A 17330-nucleotide genomic window follows, 5' to 3' on the forward strand; every position below is an offset into this window, starting at 1 on the left:
TCTCTGTCTGTCTGGGGAGTGCACGCGCCCTATAGCAAAAATCTCTCTCAAAAAAAAAAAAAAAAAAGATAAGGGCTGCTGATAGTATAATATCCCCAAATTAGTCTCCTGCTGCTGTTGCAATTTAAACCTGACAAACCTCAGCTCATATAGGTACCAGTCATGAGAGACAACTGCTTGCCTGACATGACGTGAGAAAGCCCCATAGGCTGGCCTGCCCTCAAATATCTCCTTCCACAGTTGTGTTAGGCAGAGTTCCCAAGAGACGTTTGTCAGAATGTTCCTAGATCACTCGAGAGGGATGTCGGCTCATGATCACTAATTACCACCTCTGTACTGCCAGCCCTCCTTGATTAGAAGGAAGGTCTACCACGGGAATAGGACAAAGACAATTTTTGATAGAGGAAGGAGGGTTGAGGATTAAGATGCTAGAAAATGAGCCAAGTGAGACATTGCCAAGTCTAGGTGGGATACTAGAGGAAGCCCTGGTATCCTTCAATCAGTCCTGGGTTCAAATTCTGACTCCTCCATGTAACTTCCAGCTGGGTTAGATAGAGAAAATGACTTAACTTCTCTAAGTGAAGATATCCATAAGGTACAGATATTTTTTATCTTGTGGTGTATAGATTAAAAGAGATCATATAGGAAATGTACTGGAATAGTGCTGGTAATAGATAATAAATGCTCAATAACTTTTATTCCTCTGTGGGAGGTGCCATAGAGACTTTCTCTCCGAACTTCCCCCAGACTTTCCCAATCTTGTCTTTGTTCTTCTTTCGGTGACAGTCATTCAGACGACATTCATGGTCAATTCCCTGCTCTAACTCTGGGTGAAGTTGAGGCCGGATGCCAGTAACCTTGTGCCAGGCACTGGTAATACCAGCGCAGACTTTCGATGGAATGTAGTGATCTTTACCTCTTTTTCTCCTCAAGGACTCCCTAAAAGGGTAGCTAGTAAGGCTATTAATGTGTGAGTCTTTTTATTTTAAGTCATATTTAGAATCATATCTACTTGAGGACCAGCAGCAGCTGGAGTAATGGCTATGTCACTGGACTCCCATGTAGTTGACCACAGTTCGAGAACCGGACCCGGTGGCTTAAAACTCACGCCGGGCGCGTGTGCGTGCATGCCCAAGATCCCGAGAGGAGAACGGAGGAGAAGGGATTGCAGCATGGCCATGCCCCCTGTGGAGTGATTTTTCGCTTTCTGTCTCTCTGTCTCTGTCTTTCTGGTGAGTGCACGTGCCCTATAGCAAAAACCTCTCCAAAAAAAAAAAAAATTAGAATCATGTCTACCTTGTACACTTACTTGCAAGACTTGAATTTATAATCTCCTCTAAAGCAATGATGAGTTGTTAATTTTCTATCTGACTGTGTGATGATTTGGCAAGTTATAATACCAACTATCTTTATGAAGCCCCTGCTGTTCCCAAGCACCATGTTTAGCCCTAGGAAAACAGAGATTCCAGACCAATCCACACCCTCCTGGAGTTGACAACCTGGGTGGGGAAATAGAAATTATGTGCAAGAAGAATGAAAAGTGTATCACAGAGGAAATTGTTAACTGGCGAATGGAAAGCGCAGGTGGTGAGCCTGATAGGAGATTGACGTGTGCCCTCAAGGACTTAGAATAAGAGGAAATCTGATCACCGAAGCCAACTATAAATCAACACAGGACAGGTCAGGGTGTAGAGAAAGTCTGCTTAAAGAGAGAATGGCTTCAAGGCCAAGAGACTTCACTTTAATCTGACTGAAGGTATTTATATATGAGGAAAGAATGTGTCAATCTGGAGTGCATGTGGGTTCTCATAGGAAGCCTAGAAAAAATAAGAATCAGTGAGACACACATGATAATCACAAAGGCAGTGGTCCCCAGGGCAGGGTGCCTGTGTCCCCAGTGGTACCAAGATTATCCACTGGGTTATGGGACAAGATATAATTTCTATTTATATCTTACTTATTAAAAATTTTGATGTATGGGTATGCTTTATAATATGCAAAATGTATTAGTCTATTAGAATTTACTTTGTTTTTTTAAATTTAAATTTATTTATTTACATTCATTCACTGTACATCATTACGGCATACAAAATGAGATTTTCCATCCAGAATACAGTATATTGACTCAATCAAGCACATCAACACACGTGTTATCATCAGCAAATAATTTTCCATTTCTTGTTTCCTGTATATTTTGCTTTTATTTCCCATCCTTGACTCCCTATCTCTCACTCTCTGCCATCTCCCACCCTCCACCCACACTGTCTCTGGTATCCATGGTTGCTTTCTATGCTTTTTTCTTCCCACGTTTTATTGATTCAATAAAGGTCTTAATTAATCTAAATATTTTCAATAGCAAGTGCAGCTGATATAGACATATCCATGAATACAAGTCTGACTTCAGGCGTAAACCTCAGTGGGTAGAAGGAACATACTACAAAGTAGCACCCAACTGGGGCTGTATAGCTCACTGCAGTCATCAAGTAGGTATTCTTTCTTTCTTTTTTTTTTTTTTTTGGAGAGGTTTTCGCTATAGGGAGGTTTTCGCTATAGGGTGCGTGCGCTCGCCAGACAGACAGAGAGAGGCATAGAGACAGAAAGCGAGAAATCACCCCCCGGGGGGGGGATGGTCACGCTGCAATCCCTTCTCCTCCATTCTCCTCTTGGGATCTTGGCCACACATGCACACGCGCCCAGCGTGAGTTTTAAGCCATCGGGTCTGGGTCGCGAACCGCAGTCGACTATGTGGGAGTCCAGCGACATAGCCATTACGCTAACTGCTGGTTCCCAAGTAGGTATTCTTAATGCATTTTTTTTTTATTTCAAGAAAAACAGTTTTAGTGTTTTTTTTTCCTGAAACATTTTTTTAATTAATTAATTTACATTCATTCCCTAAGCCTAAGCATCGTCACAGCATATAAAATGTGATTTCCCATCCAGAATATGCTGTATGGTGGCTCAATCATGCATGTTATCATCAATAATTTTCCATTTCTAGTTTCACATATATATATATTTGACCTATTTCTGATCCTCTGCCCTTTCCCACCCTCTTCTCACACTATCTCTGGTGTCTACAGTTGTCTTCCATTCCTTTTCCCCCCACATTTTATTGATCACACAATTTCTTAAATAATCTAACTACTTTCAATAACAAGTTCAGCTGGCAATGTCAAGAAAAGCAGTTTTAACTTAAATCAAAGAAATTCTAAGGAACTTTGCTTAAAACTTATAGCCAGGAAATAGGTTAGGATTCTGTTCAAATAGTAGGCACATGAACCGGTTGACAGCTCAAGCAAGACAGGACAAAAATCCTTAAAACCAGACAACAAAGCCTAGAAGAAAATAAGCAATGTTTTAGTCAAAAGTCATAAAATGCTATTTCACCAGTTCAATCCCATGTACTTTATCTTCTGTTGCGGTTCGATCTTTCCGATTAAATTCTGGGATATAGTATTCAACTCCAGACTTAAACATATGATTAAGTTGGCCATTTTCTTAGTTTTTGAATTCTTATTTCTGTGTGTCTGTATTTAATGTGCCTGTATTTAATTTGCCTGTATTTAATTTGCCTGATATAGCACTCCCTTGAAAACTTCTTGGAGATGTGGTCTGGTGCTGGTAAATTTTTTTAGGTTTTGTTTATCTGAAAACGTTCTTGTCTTTTCTTCCCATATAAAGGATAATCTTGCCAGGTACAGTATTCTTGGTTGAAATAGCTTTTTCCTATTTCAACCCTAACACTTTGAATATATTTTCCCATTCTTTCCTCACTTGCATTGTTTCTAATGAGAGGTCCTCTGTTAGCCGGATGGGATATCCTTTGTAGGTAACTTGCTGTTTTTTGGTCAATCTGGCTATAACATGACTTGGAGAAGATCTTCTTGTGTTAATTCTATTTAGGGTCCTTTGTATTTCTTGGGACTGGATCTTTTGGTGCCTCTCTAGGTTTGGAAAGTTTTCTCGCAGGATTTTATGGGATAGATGATCAAAGCCCTTATGAGACTCTTTGCCTTCTGGGATACCAATTATCTGGATGTTTGGATGATTAATGGTATCTAGTCTTTCTCGTATATTATCCTCATTTTGGGGGGCAATTTTCACAGTCTTCATGGTGGATGTTTATAGGCCAGCAATTTTCTCTTCTACATCTGAGATTCTATTTTGTGTATGATCTAGTCTGCTTTTAATACTTTCAAGGGAAATTTTGACTTCCTGTATTATAGCCTTCATCTCTAATAGGTCTCTTTGATTCTTTTTTAAAGTGTGTAATTCCTCTTTTAGATCTTGCAAGAATTTCCTCACCTCCTGGAATTCGTCAGCTCCTTTTTCCCTTCTCTTCTGTAGTTCATTGTCTCTCTTCTTTTCCATCTCTGTTAGATTCGCCATTAGGAATATTCTAAATTCTTTATCAGGCATTTCTGTGATTCCCACTGAACTATCTGTGGATGAAGAGGAGTTATTCTTTTCCCTTGAAGAAGAGGTATTTTCTTGCTTTCTCATATTTCTTGTGACTTGTGGTGATTTCTAGTCATCTAATGGTTGGTGTGTTTCTTCCTAAACTTGAAGTTCAATCTGAGCATTCAGGAGCATGCAGAAAGATGTGATCTGGAATCTCTTTGCCATTCCATTTTGATCACTTTGCACAGCAGATTCAGTAGATATTGAGGAATATGTTAACCCCAATAGTATTTGGATGTTTGGCTTAGATTTGTCACTCGAAGTTTGTGGGTTGGAGGCTGAATTATCAGTAGAAAAATCTTCATTTCTCTTTTTTCCCTGAAATCACTAGTTCTCATGAGCCATGGAGGAATCTTCTAAACAGAATTTACTTTGTAATAGTTAAATACACTTACTGAGTGTTAATGTTTAGAATGCCCCCCCCCAGGACACATGACAAAACGAATCTGGAAGACCACCGTGAGACAACTATTATGGGCTGAATAACAACATCCCATTCATATGTTAAAGATCCAACCTCTAGAAATTCAGAATGTGGCTATGTTTGAAGATCAGGTATTCAAAGTGGTAAATAGGTTAAGAAGAGGTCATTAGGGTGGGTCCTAATCCAACATGACATAGATTCACATGAGGGAAGACCATGTGATGACACAGGTGGCCATCCACAAGCCAAGGAGAGAAGAGTTAGGAGAAACCAATCCCGTCCACACCTTGATCTTGGACTTCCAGCCTCCAGAACTATGAGAAAATAAATTTCTGTGGTCTAAGCCCCCAGGTCTGTGGTACTTATTTGACAGCCTAAGCAGAATAATATAACAATCCTCATACTGATCCCTTCCAGAAGGATTATCTAAATCTCTCCTATTAGAATCAGATCCATTTCTCCTTATGTAGCCCTGTGGGTTCTCCAGCTCCCAGCCCCATGGTGAAGTCCACTGTAAGCTGCAGGAAATGCATCCTTCACCTGTTCCCAACTGCTTCTGTCTAACTTTCTGCTTACTCTGGCACCTTCACCTCACCTTTTCCTCTCTTACCAGGACTGAGCCAGCCCTGGGTCACTGGCTTGCCCAATATCACTAAGTATGTTGGTAAATAAGTCAAACAGTGTCAAAATCCACCTTTAAGTATTCAGTCTATTGTAGAACCTTGGTAAACATGTGCTGATATCTGCCAAAGACTTTAAGACATTTTAACTAAACCTCTCTCTTCAATAAGTATCTATTAGAAGCCTGAAAAAAAAATCGAGATTTAATTGAAATTGCTAGTTGCCATCATGTATGTCTTTCTTTCACCTGAGCATCTTGACTGGGGCTAATTTAGCACACAACTGTAACCCAAATTTTATAATTACTTGGTTATTGTACGATCCAAAACATTCAAGTGGTACAAAATGTCTTCTCTACATCAAGGCTGCAGGTTTTAAAAATAAACTATTTCAAAGGAGTTTTAAGTCTCGCCATCCTACGTAAACCTATTTCTCTCAGTGTAATTCGTCACATGCATCTGGGCAGTATTTCTTTAGTAGTTGACACACGCTATATTAAAATCTTCATCAAAAATAAAACAGGAAGTATTTTGGTTCAAATTGTGATTGTTGTGCAAAATGCACAAGCTCAGAAAATAGAAACTTCTTCCTGGGATATGATATTGATCTCATGTGGGATAGTGGACGTTGTTACCAAGAGCATTCACTAACTGGACTTGTGTGTAGCCTTAAGCAACTTGTATAAGTTCTTTGGCCTCAGTTGCCTCATCAGTAAAATGAGATTAAAAACAGTTTCCAGCCTAGTTGGTGTGGAGATGAAATGAGATAAGATCTGTAAACACTGTGTTTGGAACATAGGCAAAGCTCAGGAATAGTAAAGAAATGTAAAGTTGTACGACTTATAGGCATAAGCATGTCACCTACTTCATTAACGGCTTGTGACAAAGGATTTGTGAAATAATGAAAGGAGACAATAGCAGCTGATTTTTCACTGATTTGGGAATAGTGGTTTCTTTTTCCATCACAGAACTATGGGTTGGTCAGAGGAAAGAATGGGGAAGATTTCAGCAAATAATAATCCAAATGTCTGAATAAAATTTGTAAAAACAATTGATTTGCTTCCCAAGGACTGGAAGTCGTGTGGGCACTTGGGCAATAATGGAGCAGCAGTAATTTTCTGCTCTATTTCTACAACAACAAACAAAAACATGATGGTGGAAAACAATGCCAAGTGGAAATCTTCATTTCCTTCCTTGGGGATAGAAAAACACATCCGTCTATTAAGTCTTTAAAAGCTGTAACCACAGATTGCAGCAACAATATGCACAGAGAAAAAGCTTGTTTGGGTTGAGCCAACCGTATGTGGCAACCAACTGAAAAGATGGCTCCCGTATGGGAGAACAGAGGGCCAGCCACTGGGAAGAGCATGAGGAACAAAGCGCTCTCTCGTTTGCGTTGGAAATGCTGACACAAAGTGCATTCTCCTCAGCAAACTGGTGAGCTTCCTAAGAAGGGAAGATGAATAAGAGTGGGGAATAGGAACTCTCTCTAGCAAACCATGTGCGCTGTCAGCCTGCGGAGAGTGCTGAGTAAGGAGCAGTCACTGATCCTGGATTAGGAGCACTTGAATGACTGTCCCCTGCTTCCCCAATGCTTCCCACTTCAATTTAACTCACATGCAGGCAGATCTCATTTGTCCAGTATCTCTAGGCAAGAGCTAGTCCACACAAATTCATTTTACCAAAAACTGAGACTTATCCATTTGAATTTCAAACATTCACTTCTTTACAGTTAAACTTTTTTTGTAGAAACATTTTTTAAATTAATGTCAGAATTCTCTGCCTTCTTGGTATCTATGAAACTTAAGCGGAACGACACATGAGTGAGTCCCAAGTTCAGAGCTGGCACACGGGGCACTCAGCAGCGCTCTGTGCTTACTGCATTATTAACTGGCTACTTTGTCTAATTCCAGGTCATTGATGTGACTGTTACTGATGAAGTGACACCTCTGCAAAGGCAGACAAGGTGAGAGGTAAGGTCAAAGAGGTACAAAGGGCTATTCTTCAGATTCGGGTCTGTGATTTTTATCCACCTCTCCCCTGTGTCAACTTTACCATGAGACTACTAGTGGTCATTTCTTGGTCCTTTCTTCTATCCTACTCTTGCTCATCAAGGCTCTTGGCTTTAAATATCATCCACATGCCCATGCCTTCTCTGAACAAAGACTTGTTTATACAACTACCTACTAGAAAGCTCCACCGGAAGGCCCAGCCACAGTGGTGCAACAACAGTGTAACACTTTATGATTCTGGAAGCCATATGGAAGATCAGGGTCAGATCCTGGTTGACCTGTACATGCTAGGCACACATACATGTACCTGTGATCCTGGCAGGTGGGGAAAGGTTAGGGAAAACTGTAGTGTGAGATCTGTTCAAGGGTGCTTCTCTCTGTTTAAATAAGCAAATAAACTTTTTTTTTTTAAAGCTCCACAAGGCTATTGAAAAAGTAACTCAAACTGAACACTCTCATTCTTAGTGCCTACCCTAATCACCTACACCTTTTCCTCCCATCTTACCCCTTCTCAGCAAGAGCAACTTCATCCTTAGTTGCTCAAAACAAAAACCCTGGCGTCATCCTTGACAAATTTCTTTCCTCGCTCTCCACCTCTCAGTCATCAGTACATCCTGTAAGCTCGACCTTCAAAATATATACAGAAGCTGATCACTCTTCTATGGCTGCCACATTGACCCAAGCCACCACCTCCCTTCTTTCATGGGCATGGATCAAGGTGGTAGCCATGGAGAAAGTGAGAAGTGATCCTACCTGGTCTGAAGAGGCAAAGCTTCCTACCTGACCTCTTAGGTTCTATCCTTGTCTCCTTGTTCTCAATACATAAATCATGTCAGTTCTCAACTCCTTTCAGCAGCCTGTAAGGCCCACCTTGTCTGATTCTCCATGACCTCTCCAATCTTGTCTCCTTGTACTCTTCTTCTTCATTAACTCAACTTCATTAACCGTCCTAGCCTGTTGCTGTTTTTCACACAAGCCAAATGTATTCCTACCTCAGGGCCTTTGCACTTGCTGTTACCTCTGCCTACAATGCTATTCAGCTGGATATGGATATGGTACCTTCCTCAGCCTCAAGTCCTACCTCAAATAACACACTCTGTTAGCCACTTGATTTAAACATCCCCACACTCACCTATCCAATGCCCTCAATCTTTCTCTCCTTACTCCTTTATAACACTTATCACTACCTAATAGAAGGTAAGTTTGCTTCTATATCTTGTGTATTGTCTGTCATTACCAACTAAAATGTAGCCTCCATGAAAACAAGAATTTATTTTCCTAATTGGTTCCCTGTTATAGTCCCAGTCCTTCAAATAGTATCCAGCACATAGTTGGTCATCAATAAATATTTGTTGAATAAATAACTTTTAAAATTGTAGTCATTAAGCCTGCTTATGGAAATATAGGATTATAATTATGAGGATGAATTTTAAAGCCAGATGAATAAAGGTTCAAAAACATGCTCTAACCCATTTTAGCTGTGTAACCTTGGGCAAGGTACTGTACTGAACTTGTCTAAATGTAGTTTCATCATCTTTAAAATAGGTATGATGCTGTACAGTGGAGTATATAAGGCACTGAGCACAGAATCTGGCAAATGGTAACTATTCAACACATAGGAGTTCTTATTAGCAACTGTTACCACCTCAGTGCACTTCACCATCATTTGTCACTTGGCTGTCAACCACAAAACCAACTTATCTCTGACCCCAGTCTTCCCTAAATCCAACGTCTTCCACACACTAGGAACAGAATGGTATTGCAAAACATACATCTGATTTATAATAGATAATGCAGATGAATCAATGACATAACTGGTAAGACCCAAAATTCTCTCCTCCAAAAAAGCAACGAGAAAATTGTCAAAAAATGTTGGGGGAGGGGGGCCTATCAGTCATGTGGTGTTTGAGGAGGCGGGATCCCACATGCCTGACTGAATCATTCACATCCTGGACCCAGCAGCTTGAAAAATCAAGCACATGAATGTGCCCCAAATTCTGAGAGGAATGGAGGCGGAGACGTGGCTGTCCCCCTCCCCCTTCCTCCTTGCCCCCCTGCTCTGGAGCATGCTTTTGCTTGCTCTCTCCCTCTTCAGTGAGTATATGCACCCTATAGCAAATTTTAAAAGAATTGTCAAAGTCAACTTTTCTAGAACTCTGTAAATTAACCAAAGACTTTGGTAATCTGGGAAGCTTTTATTTAATAAAGGTGACTGGCTCTTGGTAATGAATAGTAAGCTTTGTGGTATTTTAACATGCCCCGTGCTTGTGTCCCTATCTCCAGTTCTGTGGCTGCCTGGAAAATTAATAGACAGCAGCTTGGCAGTTATCAGAGAGGGAGAAAGTGGGTATGGAGAGCTTGTAAAGCTTCCTTCCCAGGGAACTGTCATTATTTGACCTCTCTGGAGTTTCCTGGAAGACCCCATTTGCAAGGCCATTTTGTTTGACCTGCTTTATATGCATCCAGCAGGGGGCGGCTTTTTTTTTTTTTTTTTTTTTTTGTAGTGGTATTTGTCAAAAAAAGAAAAAAAAATACGGGTAATAGTGGCTGCCAAAGGTAGAAGACAACGGTTGGGGCAAACAGTTAACCAAAAATCTTAAAAGGAAAATCTGAGGAATGAAATTGCCATAGAATCTTTGAAAAATTTTGAAATATTTTTGGACATCTATAATCCCATGTTTTTGTTGTTGTTGTTGTTGTTGTTGTTTTTGATATAGGGCACGTGCGCTCTCCAGAAAGACAGAGAGAGACAGAGAGATAGGAAGCGAGAAATCACCCCCCTGGGAGGATGGCCATGCCGCAATCCCTTTTCCTCCGTTTTCCTCTCAGGATCCTGGGCAAGTATGCATGCACACGCGCCCAGGGTGAGTTTAAGCCACCAGGTCCGGGACTCAAACTGCGGTTGACTACATAGGAGCTCAGCGACATAGCCATTACGCTAACTGCTGATCCCTAGAATCCCATGTGTATGGGTAGGGCCATTCATGTGCCCAGGAAACATGCACACCTGCCCAGAAACACCTGAGAAGGCCCAAGGCTCTCATCTCAGGCTGACCATGAGGCTCTGAAAAAATAAGTTAAAGTAAAAGCATAGTTCTCAATTGACTGAGTATAGAGGGAGTGCTCTGAGGTATCCTGACAAAGTTCCTCGGCAAAGACTAGGAGGTTTATTGGTTATAGAGTGTTAAAGAAAATTTAAGTTCACGAATCCAATAGATGGCACAATGGTTAAGTTGCTGGACTCCCATGTAGTCGACCATGGTTCGAGTTCCAGACCTGGCAACGTAAACTCACATCAGGTGTGTACGTATGCATGCCCAAAATCCAGAGAAGAGAATGGAGGAGAAGGGATTATGGCATGGGCATCCCACCTGGTGGTTGATTTCTCACTTTCTGTCTCTCTGTCTTTCTCTTTCTCTGTCTCTCTGGGCAAGCACACACACCCTAGGGCAAAAATAATTCTCTCTCTCAAAAAAAAGAAAAAAGAAAATTTTATTCATTAACTGACCACTGAGCAAATGATCTCATGATTCAGTGATAAACATGATGAATATAGACTTTACAGAAAATCACTAACAATAGTAATAATAACAATAAAACAGGCAGCAATAACAACAAAACCTGGGGGCAAGGTAGAATCCGATTCCCAGAGTTACTACTACAACTATAAACATATAGTATCCTATACTCTCCCCCCCATATATATATGTATATCTATTATATATACTTCATAATATGTATATACTTTTAATTTGTCATAGGGTGCCTGCACTCACCAGAGAGGGAGAGAGAGGGAAAGTAAAAAAGCACACCCTGGGGAATAACCACACTGCAATCCTTTCTCTTCACTCTCTTATGGGGATTTTAGCCACACATGCACACATGCCCAAAGTGTTTTTCAAGCTACCAGGTGCTAGAATTGAACTGCACAGTCAACCACATGGGATCCAGCCACCTTAACCACTGTGTCACCTGGCTGGCCCACCACATTATACTATTTAAAATATCCAGTTTTCAACAAAGAAATTATGGAACAAATTTATGGAAAAATTATGGAAAAAAAAAGTATGTACTTACCGGGGAGGGAAAAAAAAGCAATAAATAGAGAGTTTCCTGAGGACAACCAGACATTGACTTACTAGACAAAGTCTTTAAATCAGTTATTTTAAATGTGTTAAAGAACTAAAAAATAATCATGTTCTATGAATCAAAGGGAAATATAAAAATGACATTCCACTAAATAAAGAATATCAATAGAAGACATCAATTATTTTAAAATAATCAAATAGAAATTATGAAATTGGAAAATATAATAACTGAAAAGAAAATTTTACAAAAGAAGCTCAATAGCAAGTCTGAGCAAGTGGAAAAATAATCAGTGAACTAAAAGATAGGTCAATTAAAATGATCCAATATGAGGAACAGAAAGAAAACAAAAGAAAAAAATGAACATAGTCTCAGAGACCTGTGGGGCAACTCAGAGACCTGTGTGGCACCACAAATATACCAGTATACACTGGGCATCTCAAAATGAGGGGAGAGAGAGAGATAGAGAAGAATGTGAAGTGAAGAAATAATTGCCAAACTTCTTAAATGTGATGAAAAAAACATTAATATACACATTCAAGAAAGTCAACGAACTCCTGGTAGAAAAATCTAAATCCATACTTAGACACATCATAATCAAACTGTCAAAAAACAAAGAGAGACTCTTGAAAACATTAAAAGTGAAGTGACTCATCATGTACCAGGGATTCCCAATAATATTAACAGCTGAGTTTTCACCAGAACCTGTGGAGGCCAAAAAGCAGTAGAATGACATACTCAAAATGCTGAAAGAAAATGACCGTCCATCAATAATCCTTCAAAATCCATCTAATCCGGCAAAACTATCTTTCACAAAGTGAAGGAGAAATTAAGACATTCTCAGATTAAAACAAAAAACTAAAACCAAAAAACCCTCAGAGCATTTGTTGCTAGTAGACTTGCTCTGCTAAAAAGAGTTTTCAAGGTGAAATGAAAGAATATTGGCCATTATAATGAATCTACATGAAGACATAAAGAGTATTAGTTAAGGTAGCTGCTTAGGTAAACATAAAACAGTATAAATGTATTTTATGTAATTTTTTAAAAATCTGTATAAAGCTATAATTATAAATTTATGCTAATGAGCACATAATGCCTAAAGACATAATTTATATTGCAGAGGCAGAGGGAGTAAATGGAGCAAAATAGGAAAAAAGTGTCTTATACTTGCAAAGTTGTCAGTATTAATCCAAACTAGACTGTTTTAAGTTAAGATGTTAATTGTAACCTCCAGAGAAACAGCTAAAAAATTAATTTTTAAATACAAAGTGGAAGAAATGACTGGGAAATAGAATGACACAGTAGAAAATATTTATCTAACACAAGAAAAAGAGAGTAATGGAGGAATAGAGGAACAAAAAAGGCAATGCATATATAAAACAAATAGCAAAATGGCAGACACAAATCCTGATTTATCAGCAATTACATTAAATACAAATGAATTAAACACTCCAATCAAAAGGAAGAAAATGGTAGATTTTTAAAAGCATGATCCAATTTGTGCTATCTATAAGAGTCCTATGTTATATTCAAAGACACAAATAGGGTGAAAAGAAAAGGATAGAAAAAGACTTAACTGTGCAAATAGCATCAAAAGAAAATTGGAGTTGCTATGTTAATACCAGATAAAATAGATCTTTTTAAAAATATTATCTTATTTCTGGAAGGGGAAATAGGCGGCCTTGACAGTGTCTTTTCATGCCATGATTTCCTACCCATCCACCTCAGACTTCAAGCTAGCCAGGATTGTGAGCACTGTCAGACATTTTAGGTCAACCCAGACTCTGAACCACAGTGTTCCATGTGACTCCAGTATCACACACAGCACCCCACCACCTGTACCACTGTAGCTGGGCTAGACAAAGTAGACTTTAAAACAAAAGCTCTTACTAGACACAAAGAACATTTGATGGTAATAAAAGAAATGCATCAAGAAAATATAACAATCATAAATTATATGCACCTAGTAACAAACCCTCAAAATATATGAAGCTAAAACTAATGATAGCCGGGAAAAAAGTCTTCTTTCTAATAATAAGTAATAGTCTTCTTTCTAATAATTCTAATACTCTTCTTTCTGATAATGGACAGAATGACTAGGCAGACAATCAACAAGGAATGGAAGACTTAAACACAAATATAAAAAACTTAGACCAGGCCAGGCCTGGTGGTGCACACCTGTTGTCCAAAGCAAGAGGCCAAAGCAGAAGGATCTTAACATGGCTCTGTCTAAAATAATATTCCCCCCACCCCAACACACATACACAGGAATAGAAATCAACTAGACTTACCAGACATCTATAGAACACTCAGTCCAATAATAATAATTATAATAAATACATATTCTTTCCAGTGGTGTTTATGAAGATAGAGCAGGTAGGAGTATGTAAAGTGATGAGAGGACTGAGGAAGGAGAGCCCAACAGTCCAGACAGCAGGAAATTCTAACAATAAAGGTGCCAGTGGAAAAAGAAAATGGGGTTAAGTGACTTGCCACAGTTATTTGAGACATGAGCCTGGGGTGTCTGACTCCAGAGACCACTCCAGTGGCCTTTCACCTCAGGCCAATCTGATGGTGACCACTTGGATGTACTTTTAAAATATTTGTGGGGACCAGCAAATGGCATAATGATTATGTTGACTCCCATGTAGTCAACAGTGTTTGGAGTCCCGGACCTGGAAGCTTAAAACTCATGCCAGGTGCTTGTGTGTACATGCCCAAAATCCCAAGAGGAGAATGGAAGAGAAGGGATTGCCATGTGGTCATCTTCCCTGAGGGATGATTTCTCGCTTTCTGTCTTCTGTCTCTCTCTGTTTCTCCACCAAGCTAACACACGTTAGATCCAAAAAATTCTCTCTCGGAAAAAAAAAAAAAAAATGTGAGTAGCATAAAGTCTTCAATAGTTAAATAGGTGCTTTTTTTTAGCAAGAGATAAAAATTATATTAATCATACTAATGATAAGGGACAGTGTGTATTTTATGCTAAACTCATTGCTTATAATTATAAAGGAGAACTGGTCTTTGCCTTTTTTACCTACCCCCACAGTTTCCTAACACAGTCTTTAGCCACACTGGGTATTTTGTATAATAAATGTTCCATGAACTGAAAAGTTTCGTGGCACTGGAAGAGTCACTAGAGCAAGGTTGAACTGGTCCATTCACTTTCATGCACAACTTCAATAAGTGTCCATTTGGAAGGCGCCTGGTGTTTGTATTACTTTCTCAGAGGCCTGGCTACAACTGCTTTCTTCATGGGCTTGTTGAATGACAAACTAGTAAGTGGGGCCCCAGTAACCATTTTAAAAATGGCTCAACTGTGAATTGGTAAATTTTTTCTTGTGTTCAGTAAGATTCCAGAAATCAAATACATGTCTAAATGTATCTCTGTAGTCATATGCAGTTAAAAGACTCCCTCAAGACCCCCTGACAACTAAGAAGAAATGTAATGTTAGAATCACTGCATTTCATAATAATAAGGTGGCATTCTGACCTGACTTTTAAATAAACAGACTTAAAGCAGTATTTCACAAGAAGAAACAATTCTATTACATGCTAAATTTTAAGAGCTTTTAACTTTGTCTTTTTCCTCTCATGTAGTTAATAGAGTAGTTTGAGCATAAAAACAAGTGGGTGGGGCAAGAATAGCATCCTTTGTTTGCTAATGTTTTTTCCTTTTATTCGCTATTGTGAAATATAATTCTTTAATAGATGATATTTAATATTCTGTGTTAACCTTCCTTAAGGCTCTGTTGAGCATGACCAATGGGTGGGTCATTTCTTCTCAGTTCTCATTGAGAAGATAAACCATCGCTATATTAAATTTCATATGTTAATCAAGTTTTTCTACATGAGGCCTTTAACTTTTTAGTCTCATTATTGATGAATATGAGTTTTCCATTTTCCGAAAGGACACTGCCCTTTCCCTTTAAGATGTCACTGAAACTGGGCACAGTGTGGTTTAGCTGCATTCTCCACTGGGCTCACCAAAGGTACAGCTCTCATCCTGTCCATTTCTATCGTGTGCTCACCCCTGACCTAGGAGATGACGGAGCTGTTGGGGGCCTATCCAGTTCAGGGAAGCAATGGTTGTTGCTCTTGAATCAGATACCTTGTTCTAGAATGAACTTCCCAGGACGAGTCAAGGATTGCAAATTCACTTCCTGTGTGAACAACATGTCATGGAAAGTTCTGAGCTGTGAAATAGCCTCTTCTTTTATCTTCAAAGCTTGAAAGCTCTTGGATCTAAGAAGGAAATAGCTTATTTGGAATGAAAAAGACAATTTGGTTTTAGGATGGTTAAACACAGGGTTACCAAAAAATTAAAACCAAATAACTTCTAGTTTAATAAGATAGCCACATGTTTATAAATCTGTTCTTAACTCACTAATGCCACCTAAAAGCCAGGCATCCTACTGATGGAAACTTCAATACTGAGGTCCAAAATGAGACTTTGCCAAACTGAAGAGTCTGGGCTTCTATAACCTTATTAGGAGTTCTCATAAAACAGATTAGAAAAACATCTTTTGGAATAAGACTACGGTCCCTGAGACAATAACAAGATGGTCCAGTTATTGTACATGTACGTATATGCACACACTCCCCCCAACCTAGCCATGTTTATAAATATTATTTACCTACTAAGACAATAGTCACGTCATTAATCTTCATGGCCTAGACTTTCATAGATTAGCTTTGACACAGTGATTTAAAACCTTATTATAATTAGGTTACTACATGACTACCTGTGTGACCTTGGCCAAGGTGTCCAACCTTTATGAGCTGCAGTGTCTCCATCTGTGAAGTTAATACACCTTCTATGCAGTGCTGTTGATGATGATTAGCAGTAACATCAGAAAAGCATCTAAAACAGTACCTAGAACACAGTGAGTGCCCAAAGGACAATACTAATTGCTTTGATTTTTGTTCTTTTTAATGAGTATGAAGGTAAGGAATTTAAAAAGTATGGACACCAGCATCTTTTCAAAAGGAATGTCCACTGCTAAAGTAGCTTTTCTTTAAATGTTGCCCACCATATCCTATCTTTTTAGATGTTTAATAATTGCTATATATTTGAGTGTTAAAACCTGCATATGTAGCTATTTTAAAATTTTTAGAGTTTAAATTAGATGTTTAAAGGAAAAAGATACCTTTAGATAAAACAGTTTGTAATAAAGGTCGCCATGTGAAATTATATCTGGAAAATTGTTAATGTGATATATCTTCTATTGATACCTCCAAGAAAGTATATAGGTAAAGAAAATAAAAAGCATATGTATATATGTATGTGTGTGTGTGTGTATTTCTTCTTAAAGGTTTTTTTTTTCCTTAAATAACTACAAAGCAATGACTGTTGAGAGGGAGTTATATCTAAAAATCTAAGCCAATGCTAACTTTTATAACTGAACTCAAAACTTAGCTAAGATGAGATCAGGAACAAATTTTATAACTTTCATTATTTAATAAAAGTTCTTCAATTTATACAGATTCATTTTTTTGTTGTTCTTTGTTTTTTTGTGTTTTTTGTTTGTTTGTTTGATTGATTGATTTTTGAGAGGTTCTTGCTATATAGGGTGTGTGCACTTGCCAGAAAGACAGAGAGAGACAGAGAGACAGAAAGCAAGAAATCACCCCCCCCACCCCGGGAGGATGGCCACACCACAATCCCCTCTCCTTCATTCTCCTCTTGAGAACTTGGGCACACACACACACACACACACACACACACAC

General features: G+C 38.8%; 1 long non-coding RNA gene across 1 annotated transcript in view; it reads left to right on the forward strand.

Annotated features, from left to right (window-relative positions):
• The window catches only part of LOC114009656 (uncharacterized), a 97524-nt gene that overhangs the window by 24449 nt on the left and 55745 nt on the right, over positions 1–17330 (forward strand). Inside the window, exon 3 of the long non-coding RNA XR_003551043.1 lies at positions 7419–7478. This is a non-coding gene — a long non-coding RNA (uncharacterized LOC114009656). The remainder of the gene's footprint in view (positions 1–7418; positions 7479–17330) is intronic.

This window comes from Tupaia chinensis, unplaced genomic scaffold (assembly GCF_000334495.1).
Source record: "Tupaia chinensis unplaced genomic scaffold, TupChi_1.0 Scaffold000597_1, whole genome shotgun sequence".
Classification (NCBI taxonomy): domain Eukaryota; kingdom Metazoa; phylum Chordata; class Mammalia; order Scandentia; family Tupaiidae; genus Tupaia; species Tupaia belangeri.